At 41.6% G+C, this 15,266-nt stretch overlaps 1 protein-coding gene across 1 annotated transcript in view; it reads left to right on the plus strand.

Annotated features, from left to right (window-relative positions):
• The window catches only part of trappc9 (trafficking protein particle complex subunit 9), a 242,784-nt gene that overhangs the window by 92,224 nt on the left and 135,294 nt on the right, over positions 1-15,266 (plus strand). The gene's annotated exons all lie outside the window — the stretch shown is intronic.

Raw genomic sequence — 15,266 nt, forward strand, 5'->3', positions numbered from 1 at the left:
GTCCTCGCTTGAGGGCTCATACCTTGAAAAGTTTACATTTTAGGAAAAAAACGATTGATGTTTCGGAGAGAAGAGAAGTTTTCCTCCGTTTTGAAGTTTGAATGACCTTTCTACGTGCAAGTATGAGAAAGTTAAGTGACTCCGAAAAAAGGTGATTTTTTTTTTTTTTTTTTTTTGACGTTTTCCCATCCGCTTTGAATGGGTTTTTTTGGCCGTTTTTTGGGGAATAACTTTGGGAAAAATGGGAATTTCAACACCAAAAGTCATAGCACACTATTCCCGGTCGAGCCGCACGTTTTGATATATGATGCACCTCGGTCGTCTGAAATCTGTAGGAGGAGTAGCCAGAGGAACTCCTCCTCCATTGCTATGGCATAGCTATGGAGGAGTAGTGGCACTAATAATAATAATAATAATAAACATGACTAAGACACGACTAAAAGGAGAATGAACGTGACTAAAACTAAAATGATAGCTGGTAAAAGCCAGCTATCCAGCTACTATCTTTTTACCAGCATGGTATCAACCATTAATATGTGCAGACAAGGTAAAAAAAGAAAAGAAAAGAGAGCTGGACCCAAAGACTAGACTAAAACTGAAATTGAAACAGACTGACAATAACAACACTGGCTCCATGTAGTGAATAAAACTCCGGTTTACAAATCGTTGCATCCTGTTTATTAACATTTGAGCCCCAACTGTTGAAGTGAATATTCATTGATACGTCTGAATATTGATGCTCCGTCTCCAGGAGCTTCCTCTTCCTCCCTCTTCACTCGGACCTTTTCCTCTTCCTCTCCATCCCCAGCTAATGAATATTCATTAACTCCAGGGTCGGAGTCGTCGGGGGGGAAACACATGTTTATCTCTCCCCCCACCAGGTCATGTGACCTAGTGGGGGGAGATAAACATGCAGGTCATGTGACCTACATGTCTCCCTGTTTTAATTAACCCAGCAACAATGGAGGCCCTGAATTAACGAGATAAGACGCCTCTCCGCCCCGGCTGCTGCTGAACACGTTGATCTGCTGCTCCGATACCTGAACTCTGTTAATAACGTGGTGAATCTGCTGCTCCGATACCTGAACTCTGTTAATAACGTCCTGCTGACGTTAATAATGTCGTCTTGATGAACTTATTAGCATAAATCCTGGTTCTGGTTTGGTCTCTGAGCTCCTGTTAGCGGGGGATTAGCGGGTGCTGCTGTCTTTAATAATGAAACGCTGCAATGCTGATCGTCTCCATGTTAGAGTCCAGCTTCCTCTGTTTTAACTTTAACTTTCTGTTAACGTCTCCATGGCTAGAACGTTGGAAAGACTGTTAAACCAATGTTTTACTCTGGGAGGTTCAGTCTCTTCCAGGAATTACTACTGTACACAGAGTTTAGTCTGAACTGAGCACAAAATTACCATCTTTTTATTTGCGCCGGACACTCCTAAGTGGTACGAGGGGGTTAGCTGGAATCCTGTTTGCAGCAGGATGAATATTCATGTGTTCACTGTTGCCGGGTGACATTTATTTATTTATTTATTTATTTTTTGCACAGTGATAATACAATAATTTTTTTATCATATAAAGACAAATAATTTGTGCAGGAGAGGAAAAGAAGCCCGAAGGGCTTATAAGAAATCCTCCCCTCAATACAAAATCACCAAAAACAAATCAGTCAATAGCAAAAGAAAATAAAGAAAAAAAGAAAAGGTAAAATAAACAAAGAAAAATACAATAAGTACACAAACAAAAATATCCATGAAATGGCAATTTCATTTCCGTAAGAATAGCCTGTTAATTTTGTCTAGATAAAAGATTCCCCACCAAGCTGGTCCTAAACGTTTTTAAGGATGAGGCTAATTTAAGAGATCTATCTAAACCAGGGGTCGGCAACCCGCGGCTCCAGAGCCGCATGCGGCTCTTTAGCGCCGCCCTAGTGGCTCCTGGAGCTTTTTCAAAAATGTTTGACATTTTTCTTCTTTTTTTTTTTCCTTTTTTTTCTTTTTTTTCTCCTTTTTTTTCTTCTTTTTTTCTCTATTTTTCTTTTTTCTTTTTTCTTCTTTCTTTTCTTTTTTTTCTCTTTTCTTTTTTCTTTTTTTTTCTTTTTTTCTTCCTTTTTCCTTTCCTTTTTAATCTCGACATTTCGACTTTTTTCTCGAAATTTTACTTTTCTCGACATTTCAACTTTTTTCTTGAGATTGTACTTCAACATTAATCTCGACATTTTGACTTTTTTCTCGACATTTTGACTTTTTTCTCGACATTTTTGACTTTTTTCTCGAAATCTTGACTTTTTTCTCAACATTTCGACTTTTTTCTCAACATTTTGATTTTTTTCTGGACATTTCGACTTTTTTCTCAAGATTGTATCTCAACATTAATCTTGACATTTTGACTTTTTTCTCGACATTTTGACTTTTTTCTCGAAATTTTTGACTTTTTTCTCGAAATCTTGACTTTTTTCTTGACATTTTGACTTTTTTCTCAACATTTCGACTTTTTTCTCAACATTTTGATTTTTTTCTGGACATTTCGACTTTTTTCTCAAGATTGTATCTCAACATTAATCTTGACATTTTGACTTTTTTCTCAACATTCCGACTTTTTTCTCGAAGTGCAGAATTAAAAAAAAAAAATCTCCCCCCAGTTCTAACTAACATAGAAACATGCAGCATTTTTTTGTGTTTTTAGTCCAATATGGCTCTTTCAACATTTTGGGTTGCCGACCCCTGATCTAAACAGTTCCAGAGTTGAGGGCCATGGAATTTGATAAAGGATTGGTGACTGCAGGTAAAAGACAAAGAGGTAAATGAAAGTTCTTCCACCTCTAACTGAATGAGAATGAATATCTGATGATAACAGAAAAAAATTATGAAAAGTGCCTGGAATGTCTTGTTTGCAATAAATTAACTTAAACATAAACAGGCATGTTTGAAACTTGTTAATAGAAAAAATTGATAATAATTTAAATTAGCTAAATAAGGTGCAGAAGGTGCTTCGAAGGTGCAGCGTTAGGAACATCAGTCCCTCACGCTGACAGAAGCAGCAGCTGCAGATGACGGAGACATGAGGAGGAATATAAATATCCTCTAGTCCTGACGGGCTTTAAAACGGCTCTGCAGAAACTAATGGGTCACATGACCTAAAGCTTACTCCATCGTTTACTAGTCTGACTGTGATTGATTGACTGTGCAGCACCAATCGAAGCTCCATTATTACCCAGAATCCTGTGGGTGATGATGTCATTAGGGTTTATCCAGTTCTTCTTCTACAGTTCCCTCTCCCTCCAGAATGTCAACATGGATCATTATGGGATGTTTCAGCCTCACTAATCGGGTTGATCAGTTTGTTTTCCGGGGACTCGGTGTCCTCTCTGCTTTAGCAGAAGGAACAAATTAGCCCTGAACGGAGCTGAGGGAACATTGGGAACATTGGGAACCGGCCTGGCCTGAGCTGACCCCCCCCCACCATGACTCAGCTAATACTCCCCCACCGTAACTCAAACAGGCCTGGCTGATCCCCCCAGACCGAGCTAATACCCCCCCACCATGACTCAGCTGATGCTCCCCCACCGTAACTCAAACAGGCCTGGCTGATCCCCCCAGAGCTAATACCCCCTCAACCCCCCTCCGTAGCTCAGCTAATGGGCCTTCACTTACAGCAGCTTTATTGTGTTAAATGGTGTGAGCGTCGCTGCTAACGGCGGCGCCGCGTGCAGCAGGAAAACACAAGACACAGCAGAGGAAGCTGTCCAATCACAGCTGTTTCTATGAAATCAACAACAACAGATACTAATAATGATAACTAATAGCTGAAGTAGCTGTCAATCAAAACAAGAAACATGCTAAGAATTAGACATGATCAGAAGTTTATTGCCAAGTAGTTTAACACACACTAGGAATTAGGGCTGTTCGATTAATCGATTTTAAATCGTAATCGCGATTATGTAATTAGAACGATGTTAAAACGTGAAAATCGTAAAATCGATTTTTCAAAAAAAAAAAAAACTTTTTTTTTTTTTTTTCTTTTTTTTTTAACCTTGTCTGCACACATATTTATGATTGATACCATATTAATGATTGCTGGAAATACCTCTCAATACCTGCGACAAGTGCCCCATTGGAGAGGCTCTTTAGTGTAGGAGGGGGCGTTGTAACCATGGTGATATAGTAACATGCCACCGCTAGACCGGCTCGTGTTCCAACAAAAAACTTGCAAATGTGAATATCAAATGGAATGACTGACATTACACACCTCTACCTCCTTCGTGGGTTGATTATTATTTAGCATGCAAGGACCCAGTTTAGTTTAATTAGAAAATGTCTTGTTTTATTTAATTGGAAATATAACTTACTGTATGTTTGCAAGTGCTGATTTGCTGATTTTTTTTTTCAGAGTTAAAACTTTATATTTTATTATATTTTTTAAAACTTTTTTTCAACTTATTTTCAAATCAAATCAAATCAAACTTTATTTTTAAAGCACCTTTCATACAAAAAAAAATGTAACACAAAGTGCTTTTCATAAAACATAAACATAAAATGTATTAGTGCCCCTTTTGGGCAAAATCGAACAGCCCTACTAGGAATTTGTTGTGGTGATTTGGTGCAACACAAAAGTGAAAATAATATGAAAGGAAAGAATCTGAATTAGAAAAAGCTTTATTGCCAAGTCAGACATAAATCAGACGAGAGAACTTGACTCCGGTCACCTTGTTTACATTCCACCAGGAAGATTGTGACCAGAGCGATCGGCCAAAACCGCCCTGTCAAGGCCAGATTATACAATCAACAATTATATTGTAAAAACAGGCAGCCTCGGTAATTTTCCATCTGCCTTTAAGTCTCTGGTTCATCAATGGCGACTCCAATCAGACGAATTTGTGATCAATTTCCGCCAAGCCGAGCTCCCAACTTCTCCAAGGTCTTATCCATCTTGCCATTGAGCTCAAAGACGCCGCTAGCCTGAGATTCTGTTCGAGAATCACATCCAGCTTACGGCTTTGCTCCCCCAGCGTTAAAGTCTGAGTGTTGATTTAGCTCTGAAAGAGCCAAAACAGCTGTCGACGACTTACGCGTTTGTCGGTAGACCAGGAATCCCCCCCCTCCTCCTATCATGAGAAATCCTGTTATCATAAATCCAATTATGATCATATACATACACGCATACACACACATAGACATACACACTGGCTTGTTCACCTGCATGCTTGCTCTGTAGTTTTTGGGGTTAGGTAGCGGTAGCTTAGCTCAGAAAAAAAAAAAAAATCCAATTATGAAGCATCTTCAACGTCCTCGACAGACAGAATCGCCAAACACAACGGTTTCCAGTATTTGTAGGAATCCATTGTATATCCAGCATAAAAAAAAATCCCATCCCCTGTCTTCTTGTCGCAAAAATTTGGTCAATTGTGCTGAGAGACCAGTTAATCAATTCCAAAATGTACAACAAGTTGGTTCTAAAGTGCCGGAGTAATGAGTCTGTAGGAAAAAAAAATGTACATGAGGTGACCTAAATGGATGCCTTTGAATAATTTTACTTGATGTGGTAGAAAGAGATGATATATCTATCAGTTCTGGATCCAGACCCTGGTGGCCAGTAGGAATGGGAGATATTTTACCGTTCACGATAAACCGTCAAGAATTTGTATCTCGTGGTAAAAACGATAAATTCCCGTTGATGATGTTTTTGTGTAAAACTGATTTATGGTTCTGTGTTAAATCGACGCACAACGTACGTGAAAGATAGAAAGAAAGAAAGAAATGAGCCTGAAAGAAAGAAAGAAAGAAAGAAATGAGCCTGAAAGAAAGAAAGAAAGAAAGAAAGAAAGAGAAAGAAAGAAAGAAAGAAAGAAAGAAAGAAAGAAATGAGCCTGAAAGAAAGAAAGAAAGAAAGAAAGAAAGAAAGAAAGAAAGAAAGAAAGAAAGAAAGAAAGAAAGAAAGAAAGAAAGAAAGAAAGAAATGAGCCTGAAAGAAAGAAAGAAAGAAAGAAATGAGCCTGAAAGAAAGAAAGAAAGAAAGAAAGAAAGAAAGAAATGAGCCTGAAAGAAGAAAGAAAGAAAGAAAGAAAGAAAGAAAGAAAGAAAGAAAGAAAGAAAGAAAGAAAGAAAGAAAGAAAGAAAGAAAGAAAGAAAGAAAGAAAGAAAGAAAGAAAGAAAGAGGATGTAATAGATTTATAGTTACAAAGATGGAGTTGAATTGGTATTTTTTTTAATCGTCATTTTTATCGTTATCGGGATAAATGTCAGAAATTATCGTGATAAATCTTTTAGTCCATACCGCCCATCCCTAGTGGCCAGTAAAGGATCTGCAGGTCTGGATCTTTTTAAATGGCATTAACAAATATAAAGACACGACTGTAGGTCAGTGAGTCAGTAATGTTGCTAGTAATTAGCCCCCCAGGTCCTCTGTTGTTAAATGGATCTCCTGCCGTTCTCGTCATCAGTCTGGAGTCTCCTCTGATTGGTTCTGGTAAATCATGGAGTTTCCTCTGATTGGTTGAGTCAGCTTGTTTGTGTCTACCGGTCCCTGAGTGTTCCAGGTCTCGCCTGAACCCCCGTCCCCTTTGCCGAGGCTGCAGAGACTGATAAAGTCTCCTCTCCTGAGGGGAACTGCTCTGACGTCAGAGAGATCTGTGATTGGTCTGTGATTGGTCTGACGTAGGGAATCCTCTGTGTGAAAGGCCCGGCGGTTGTAGCGATTAGCTGCTGGCGCTGCAGCTGCTGCTGTTGCTGCTGTTGCCATGTCTGTCAAGGTCAGGAACAGAAACCCCAGAAATTCCCCCGTCGCTCAGAAACATCTAAATATCTGTTATGGTGTCTGCTAAACAACATAGAACTAATGACTGATGTCAGACCTCTAACTGGACTAATGTCAGACCTCTAACTGGACTAATGTCAGACCTCTAACTGGACTAATGTCAGACCTCTAACTGGACTGATGTCAGACCTCTAACTGGACTAATGTCAGACCTCTAACTGGACTAATGTCAGACCTCTAACTGGACTAATGTCAGACCTCTAACTGGACTAATGTCAGACCTCTAACTGGACTAATGTCAGACCTCTAACTGGACTAATGTCAGTCTAACTGGACTAATGTCAGACCTCTAACTGGACTAATGTCAGACCTCTAACTGGACTAATGTCAGACCTCTAACTGGACTAATGTCAGACCTCTAACTGGACTAATGTCAGTCCTCTAACTGGACTGATGTCAGACCTCTAACTGGACTAATGTCAGACCTCTAACTGGACTAATGTCAGACCTCTAACTGGACTAATGTCAGACCTCTAACTGGACTAATGTCAGACCTCTAACTGGACTAATGTCAGACCTCTAACTGGACTAATGTCAGACCTCTAACTGGACTAATGTCAGACCTCTAACTGGACTAATGTCAGACCTCTAACTGGACTAATGTCAGACCTCTAACTGGACTAATGTCAGACCTCTAACTGGACTAATGTCAGACCTCTAACTGGACTAATGTCAGACCTCTAACTGGACTAATGTCAGACCTCTAACTGGACTAATGTCAGTCCTCTAACTGGACTAATGTCAGACCTCTAACTGGACTAATGTCAGACCTCTAACTGGACTAATGTCAGACCTCTAACTGGACTAATGTCAGACCTCTAACTGGACTAATGTCAGTCCTCTAACGGGACTGATGTCAGTCCTCTAACTGGACTAATGTCAGACCTCTAACTGGACTAATGTCAGACCTCTAACTGGACTAATGTCAGACCTCTAACTGGACTAATGTCAGACCTCTAACTGGACTAATGTCAGACCTCTAACTGGACTAATGTCAGACCTCTAACTGGACTAATGTCAGACCTCTAACTGGACTAATGTCAGACCTCTAACTGGACTAATGTCAGACCTCTAACTGGACTAATGTCAGACCTCTAACTGGACTAATGTCAGACCTCTAACTGGACTAATGTCAGACCTCTAACTGGACTAATGTCAGACCTCTAACTGGACTAATGTCAGACCTAACTGGACTAATGTCAGACCTCTAACTGGACTAATGTCAGACCTCTAACTGGACTAATGTCAGACCTCTAACTGGACTAATGTCAGACCTCTAACTGGACTAATGTCAGACCTCTAACTGGACTAATGTCAGACCTCTAACTGGACTAATGTCAGACCTCTAACTGGACTAATGTCAGACCTCTAACTGGACTGATGTCAGACCTCTAACTGGACTGATGTCAGACCTCTAACTGGACTGATGTCAGACCTCTAACTGGACTAATGTCAGACCTCTAACTGGACTAATGTCAGACCTCTAACTGGACTAATGTCAGACCTCTAACTGGACTAATGTCAGACCTCTAACTGGACTAATGTCAGACCTCTAACTGGACTAATGTCAGACCTCTAACTGGACTAATGTCAGACCTCTAACTGGACTGATGTCAGACCTCTAACTGGACTGATGTCAGACCTCTAACTGGACTAATGTCAGACCTCTAACTGGACTAATGTCAGACCTCTAACTGGACTAATGTCAGACCTCTAACTGGACTAATGTCAGACCTCTAACTGGACTAATGTCAGACCTCTAACTGGACTAATGTCAGACATTTAACTGGACTAATGTCAGACCTCTAACTGGACTAATGTCAGACATTTAACTGGACTAATGTCAGACCTCTAACTGGACTAATGTCAGACCTCTAACTGGACTAATGTCAGACCTCTAACTGGACTAATGTCAGACCTCTAACTGGACTAATGTCAGACCTCTAACTGGACTAATGTCAGACCTCTAACTGGACTAATGTCAGACCTCTAACTGGACTAATGTCAGACCTCTAACTGGACTAATGTCAGACCTCTAACTGGACTAATGTCAGACCTCTAACTGGACTAATGTCAGACCTCTAACTGGACTAATGTCAGACCTCTAACTGGACTAATGTCAGACCTCTAACTGGACTAATGTCAGACCTCTAACTGGACTAATGTCAGACCTCTAACTGGACTAATGTCAGACCTCTAACTGGACTAATGTCAGACCTCTAACTGGACTAATGTCAGTCTAACTGGACTAATGTCAGTCCTCTAACTGGACTAATGTCAGTCTAACTGGACTGATGTCAGACCTCTAACTGGACTAATGTCAGACCTCTAACTGGACTAATGTCAGACCTCTAACTGGACTAATGTCAGACCTCTAACTGGACTAATGTCAGACCTCTAACTGGACTAATGTCAGACCTCTAACTGGACTAATGTCAGACCTCTAACTGGACTAATGTCAGACCTCTAACTGGACTAATGTCAGACCTCTAACTGGACTAATGTCAGACCTCTAACTGGACTAATGTCAGTCCTCTAACTGGACTGATGTCAGTCTAACTGGACTAATGTCAGACCTCTAACTGGACTAATGTCAGACCTCTAACTGGACTAATGTCAGACCTCTAACTGGACTAATGTCAGACCTCTAACTGGACTAATGTCAGACCTCTAACTGGACTAATGTCAGACCTCTAACTGGACTAATGTCAGACCTCTAACTGGACTGATGTCAGACCTTTAACTGGACTGATGTCAGACCTTTAACTGGACTAATGTCAGACCTCTAACTGGACTAATGTCAGACCTCTAACTGGACTAATGTCAGACCTCTAACTGGACTAATGTCAGACCTAACTGGACTAATGTCAGACCTCTAACTGGACTAATGTCAGACCTCTAACTGGACTAATGTCAGACCTCTAACTGGACTAATGTCAGACCTCTAACTGGACTAATGTCAGACCTCTAACTGGACTAATGTCAGACCTCTAACTGGACTAATGTCAGTCCTCTAACGGGACTGATGTCAGACCTCTAACTGGACTAATGTCAGACCTCTAACTGGACTAATGTCAGACCTAACTGGACTAATGTCAGACCTCTAACTGGACTAATGTCAGACCTCTAACTGGACTAATGTCAGACCTCTAACTGGACTAATGTCAGACCTCTAACTGGACTAATGTCAGACCTCTAACTGGACTAATGTCAGACCTCTAACTGGACTAATGTCAGACCTCTAACTGGACTAATGTCAGACCTCTAACTGGACTAATGTCAGACCTCTAACTGGACTGATGTCAGACCTCTAACTGGACTGATGTCAGACCTCTAACTGGACTGATGTCAGACCTCTAACTGGACTAATGTCAGTCTAACTGGACTAATGTCAGACCTCTAACTGGACTAATGTCAGACCTCTAACTGGACTAATGTCAGACCTCTAACTGGACTGATGTCAGACCTCTAACTGGACTGATGTCAGACCTCTAACTGGACTAATGTCAGACCTCTAACTGGACTAATGTCAGACCTCTAACTGGACTAATGTCAGTCTAACTGGACTAATGTCAGACCTCTAACTGGACTAATGTCAGACCTCTAACTGGACTAATGTCAGACCTCTAACTGGACTAATGTCAGACCTCTAACTGGACTAATGTCAGACCTCTAACTGGACTAATGTCAGACCTCTAACTGGACTAATGTCAGACCTCTAACTGGACTAATGTCAGACCTCTAACTGGACTGATGTCAGACCTCTAACTGGACTGATGTCAGTCCTCTAACTGGACTAATGTCAGACCTCTAACTGGACTAATGTCAGACCTCTAACTGGACTAATGTCAGACCTCTAACTGGACTAATGTCAGACCTCTAACTGGACTAATGTCAGACATTTAACTGGACTAATGTCAGACCTCTAACTGGACTAATGTCAGACATTTAACTGGACTAATGTCAGACCTCTAACTGGACTAATGTCAGACCTCTAACTGGACTAATGTCAGACCTCTAACTGGACTAATGTCAGACCTCTAACTGGACTAATGTCAGACCTCTAACTGGACTAATGTCAGACATTTAACTGGACTAATGTCAGACCTCTAACTGGACTGATGTCAGACCTCTAACTGGACTGATGTCAGTCCTCTAACTGGACTAATGTCAGACCTCTAACTGGACTAATGTCAGACCTCTAACTGGACTAATGTCAGACCTCTAACTGGACTGATGTCAGACCTCTAACTGGACTGATGTCAGTCCTCTAACTGGACTAATGTCAGACCTCTAACTGGACTAATGTCAGACCTCTAACTGGACTAATGTCAGACCTCTAACTGGACTAATGTCAGACCTCTAACTGGACTAATGTCAGACCTCTAACTGGACTAATGTCAGACCTCTAACTGGACTAATGTCAGACCTCTAACTGGACTGATGTCAGACCTCTAACTGGACTAATATCAGACCTGTAACTGGACTAATGTCAGACCTCTAACTGGACTAATGTCAGACCTCTAACTGGACTAATGTCAGACCTCTAACTGGACTAATGTCAGACCTCTAACTGGACTAATGTCAGACCTCTAACTGGACTAATGTCAGACCTCTAACTGGACTAATGTCAGACCTCTAACTGGACTAATGTCAGACCTCTAACTGGACTGATGTCAGACCTCTAACTGGACTGATGTCAGACCTCTAACTGGACTAATGTCAGACCTCTAACTGGACTAATGTCAGACCTCTAACTGGACTAATGTCAGACCTCTAACTGGACTAATGTCAGACCTCTAACTGGACTAATGTCAGACCTCTAACTGGACTAATGTCAGACCTCTAACTGGACTAATGTCAGACCTCTAACCGGACTAATGTCAGACCTCTAACCGGACTAATGTCAGACCTCTGACCGGACTAATGTCAGACCTCTGACCGGACTAATGTCAGACCTCTGACCGGACTAATGTCAGACCTCTGACCGGACTAATGTCAGACCTCTGACCGGACTAATGTCAGACCTCTAACTGGACTAATGTCAGACCTCTAACTGGACTAATGTCAGACCTCTAACTGGACTAATGTCAGACCTCTAACTGGACTAATGTCAGACCTCTAACTGGACTAATGTCAGACCTCTAACTGGACTAATGTCAGACCTCTAACTGGACTAATGTCAGACCTCTAACTGGACTAATGTCAGACCTCTAACTGGACTAATGTCAGACCTCTAACTGGACTAATGGCAGACCTCTAACTGGACTAATGTCAGTCTAACTGGACTAATGTCAGACCTCTAACTGGACTAATGTCAGACCTCTAACTGGACTAATGTCAGACCTCTAACTGGACTAATGTCAGACCTCTAACTGGACTAATGTCAGACCTCTAACTGGACTAATGTCAGACCTCTAACTGGACTAATGTCAGACCTCTAACTGGACTAATGTCAGACCTCTAACTGGACTAATGTCAGACCTCTAACTTGACTAATGTCAGACCTCTAACTGGACTAATGTCAGACCTCTAACTGGACTAATGTCAGACCTTTAACTGGACTAATGTCAGACCTCTAACTGGACTAATGTCAGACCTCTAACTGGACTGATGTCAGACCTCTAACTGGACTGATGTCAGACCTTTAACTGGACTAATGTCAGTCTAACTGGACTAATGTCAGACCTCTAACTGGACTAATGTCAGACCTCTAACTGGACTAATGTCAGACCTCTAACTGGACTAATGTCAGACCTCTAACTGGACTAATGTCAGACCTCTAACTGGACTAATGTCAGACCTCTAACTGGACTAATGTCAGACCTCTAACTGGACTAATGTCAGACCTCTAACTGGACTAATGTCAGACCTCTAACTGGACTAATGTCAGACCTCTAACTGGACTAATGTCAGACCTCTAACTGGACTAATGTCAGACCTCTAACTGGACTAATGTCAGACCTCTAACTGGACTAATGTCAGACCTCTAACTGGACTAATGTCAGACCTCTAACTGGACTCATGTCAGACCTCTAACTGGACTAATGTCAGACCTTTAACTGGACTAATGTCAGTCTAACTGGACTAATGTCAGACCTCTAACTGGACTAATGTCAGACCTCTAACTGGACTAATGTCAGACCTCTAACTGGACTAATGTCAGACCTCTAACTGGACTAATGTCAGACCTCTAACTGGACTAATGTCAGACCTCTAACTGGACTAATGTCAGACCTCTAACTGGACTAATGTCAGACCTCTAACTGGACTAATGTCAGACCTCTAACTGGACTAATGTCAGACCTCTAACTGGACTAATGTCAGACCTCTAACTGGACTAATGTCAGACCTCTAACTGGACTAATGTCAGACCTCTGACCGGACTAATGTCAGACCTCTGACCGGACTAATGTCAGACCTCTAACTGGACTAATGTCAGACCTCTGACCGGACTAATGTCAGACCTCTAACTGGACTGATGTCAGACCTCTAACTGGACTGATGTCAGACCTCTAACTGGACTGATGTCAGACCTCTAACTGGACTAATGTCAGACCTCTAACTGGACTAATGTCAGACCTCTAACTGGACTAATGTCAGACCTCTAACTGGACTAATGTCAGACCTCTAACTGGACTAATGTCAGACCTCTAACTGGACTAATGTCAGACCTCTAACTGGACTAATGTCAGACCTCTAACTGGACTAATGTCAGACCTCTAACTGGACTAATGTCAGACCTCTAACTGGACTAATGTCAGACCTCTAACTGGACTAATATCAGACCTCTAACTGGACTAATGTCAGACCTCTAACTGGACTAATGTCAGACCTCTAACTGGACTAATGTCAGACCTCTAACTGGACTAATGTCAGACCTCTAACTGGACTAATGTCAGACCTCTAACTGGACTAATGTCAGACCTCTAACTGGACTAATGTCAGACCTCTAACTGGACTAATGTCAGACCTCTAACTGGACTAATGTCAGACCTCTAACTGGACTAATGTCAGACCTCTAACTGGACTAATGTCAGACCTCTAACTGGACTAATGTCAGACCTCTAACTGGACTAATGTCAGACCTCTAACTGGACTAATGTCAGACCTCTAACTGGACTAATGTCAGACCTCTAACTGGACTAATGTCAGACCTCTAACTGGACTAATGTCAGACCTCTAACTGGACTAATGTCAGACCTCTAACTTGACTAATGTCAGACCTCTAACTGGACTAATGTCAGACCTCTAACTGGACTAATGTCAGACCTCTAACTGGACTAATGTCAGACCTCTAACTGGACTAATGTCAGACCTCTAACTGGACTAATGTCAGACCTCTAACTGGACTAATGTCAGACCTCTAACTGGACTGATGTCAGACCTCTAACTGGACTAATGTCAGACCTCTAACTGGACTAATGTCAGACCTCTAACTGGACTAATGTCAGACCTCTAACTTGACTAATGTCAGACCTCTAACTGGACTAATGTCAGACCTCTAACTGGACTAATGTCAGACCTCTAACTGGACTAATGTCAGACCTCTAACTGGACTAATGTCAGACCTCTAACTGGACTAATGTCAGACCTCTAACTGGACTAATGTCAGACCTCTAACTGGACTAATGTCAGACCTCTAACTGGACTAATGTCAGACCTCTAACTGGACTAATGTCAGACCTCTAACTGGACTAATGTCAGACCTCTAACTGGACTAATGTCAGACCTCTAACTGGACTAATGTCAGACCTCTAACTGGACTAATGTCAGACCTCTAACTGGACTAATGTCAGACCTCTAACTGGACTAATGTCAGACCTCTAACTGGACTAATGTCAGACCTCTAACTGGACTAATGTCAGACCTCTAACTGGACTAATGTCAGACCTCTAACTGGACTAATGTCAGACCTCTAACTGGACTAATGTCAGACCTCTAACTGGACTAATGTCAGACCTCTAACTGGACTAATGTCAGACCTCTAACTGGACTAATGTCAGACCTCTAACTGGACTAATGTCAGACCTCTAACTGGACTAATGTCAGACCTCTAACTGGACTAATGTCAGACCTCTAACTGGACTAATGTCAGACCTCTAACTGGACTAATGTCAGACCTCTAACTGGACTAATGTCAGTCTAACTGGACTAATGTCAGTCTAACTGGACTAATGTCAGACCTCTAACTGGACTAATGTCAGACCTCTAACTGGACTAATGTCAGACCTCTAACTGGACTAATGTCAGACCTCTAACTGGACTAATGTCAGACCTCTAACTGGACTAATGTCAGTCTAACTGGACTAATGTCAGACCTCTAACTGGACTAATGTCAGACCTCTAACTGGACTAATGTCAGACCTCTAACTGGACTAATGTCAGACCTCTAACTGGACTAATGTCAGACCTCTAACTGGACTAATGTCAGACCTCTAACTGGACTAATGTCA

This window comes from Cololabis saira, chromosome 15, assembly GCF_033807715.1.
Source record: "Cololabis saira isolate AMF1-May2022 chromosome 15, fColSai1.1, whole genome shotgun sequence".
In the NCBI taxonomy this organism is placed as follows: Eukaryota; Metazoa; Chordata; class Actinopteri; order Beloniformes; family Belonidae; genus Cololabis; species Cololabis saira.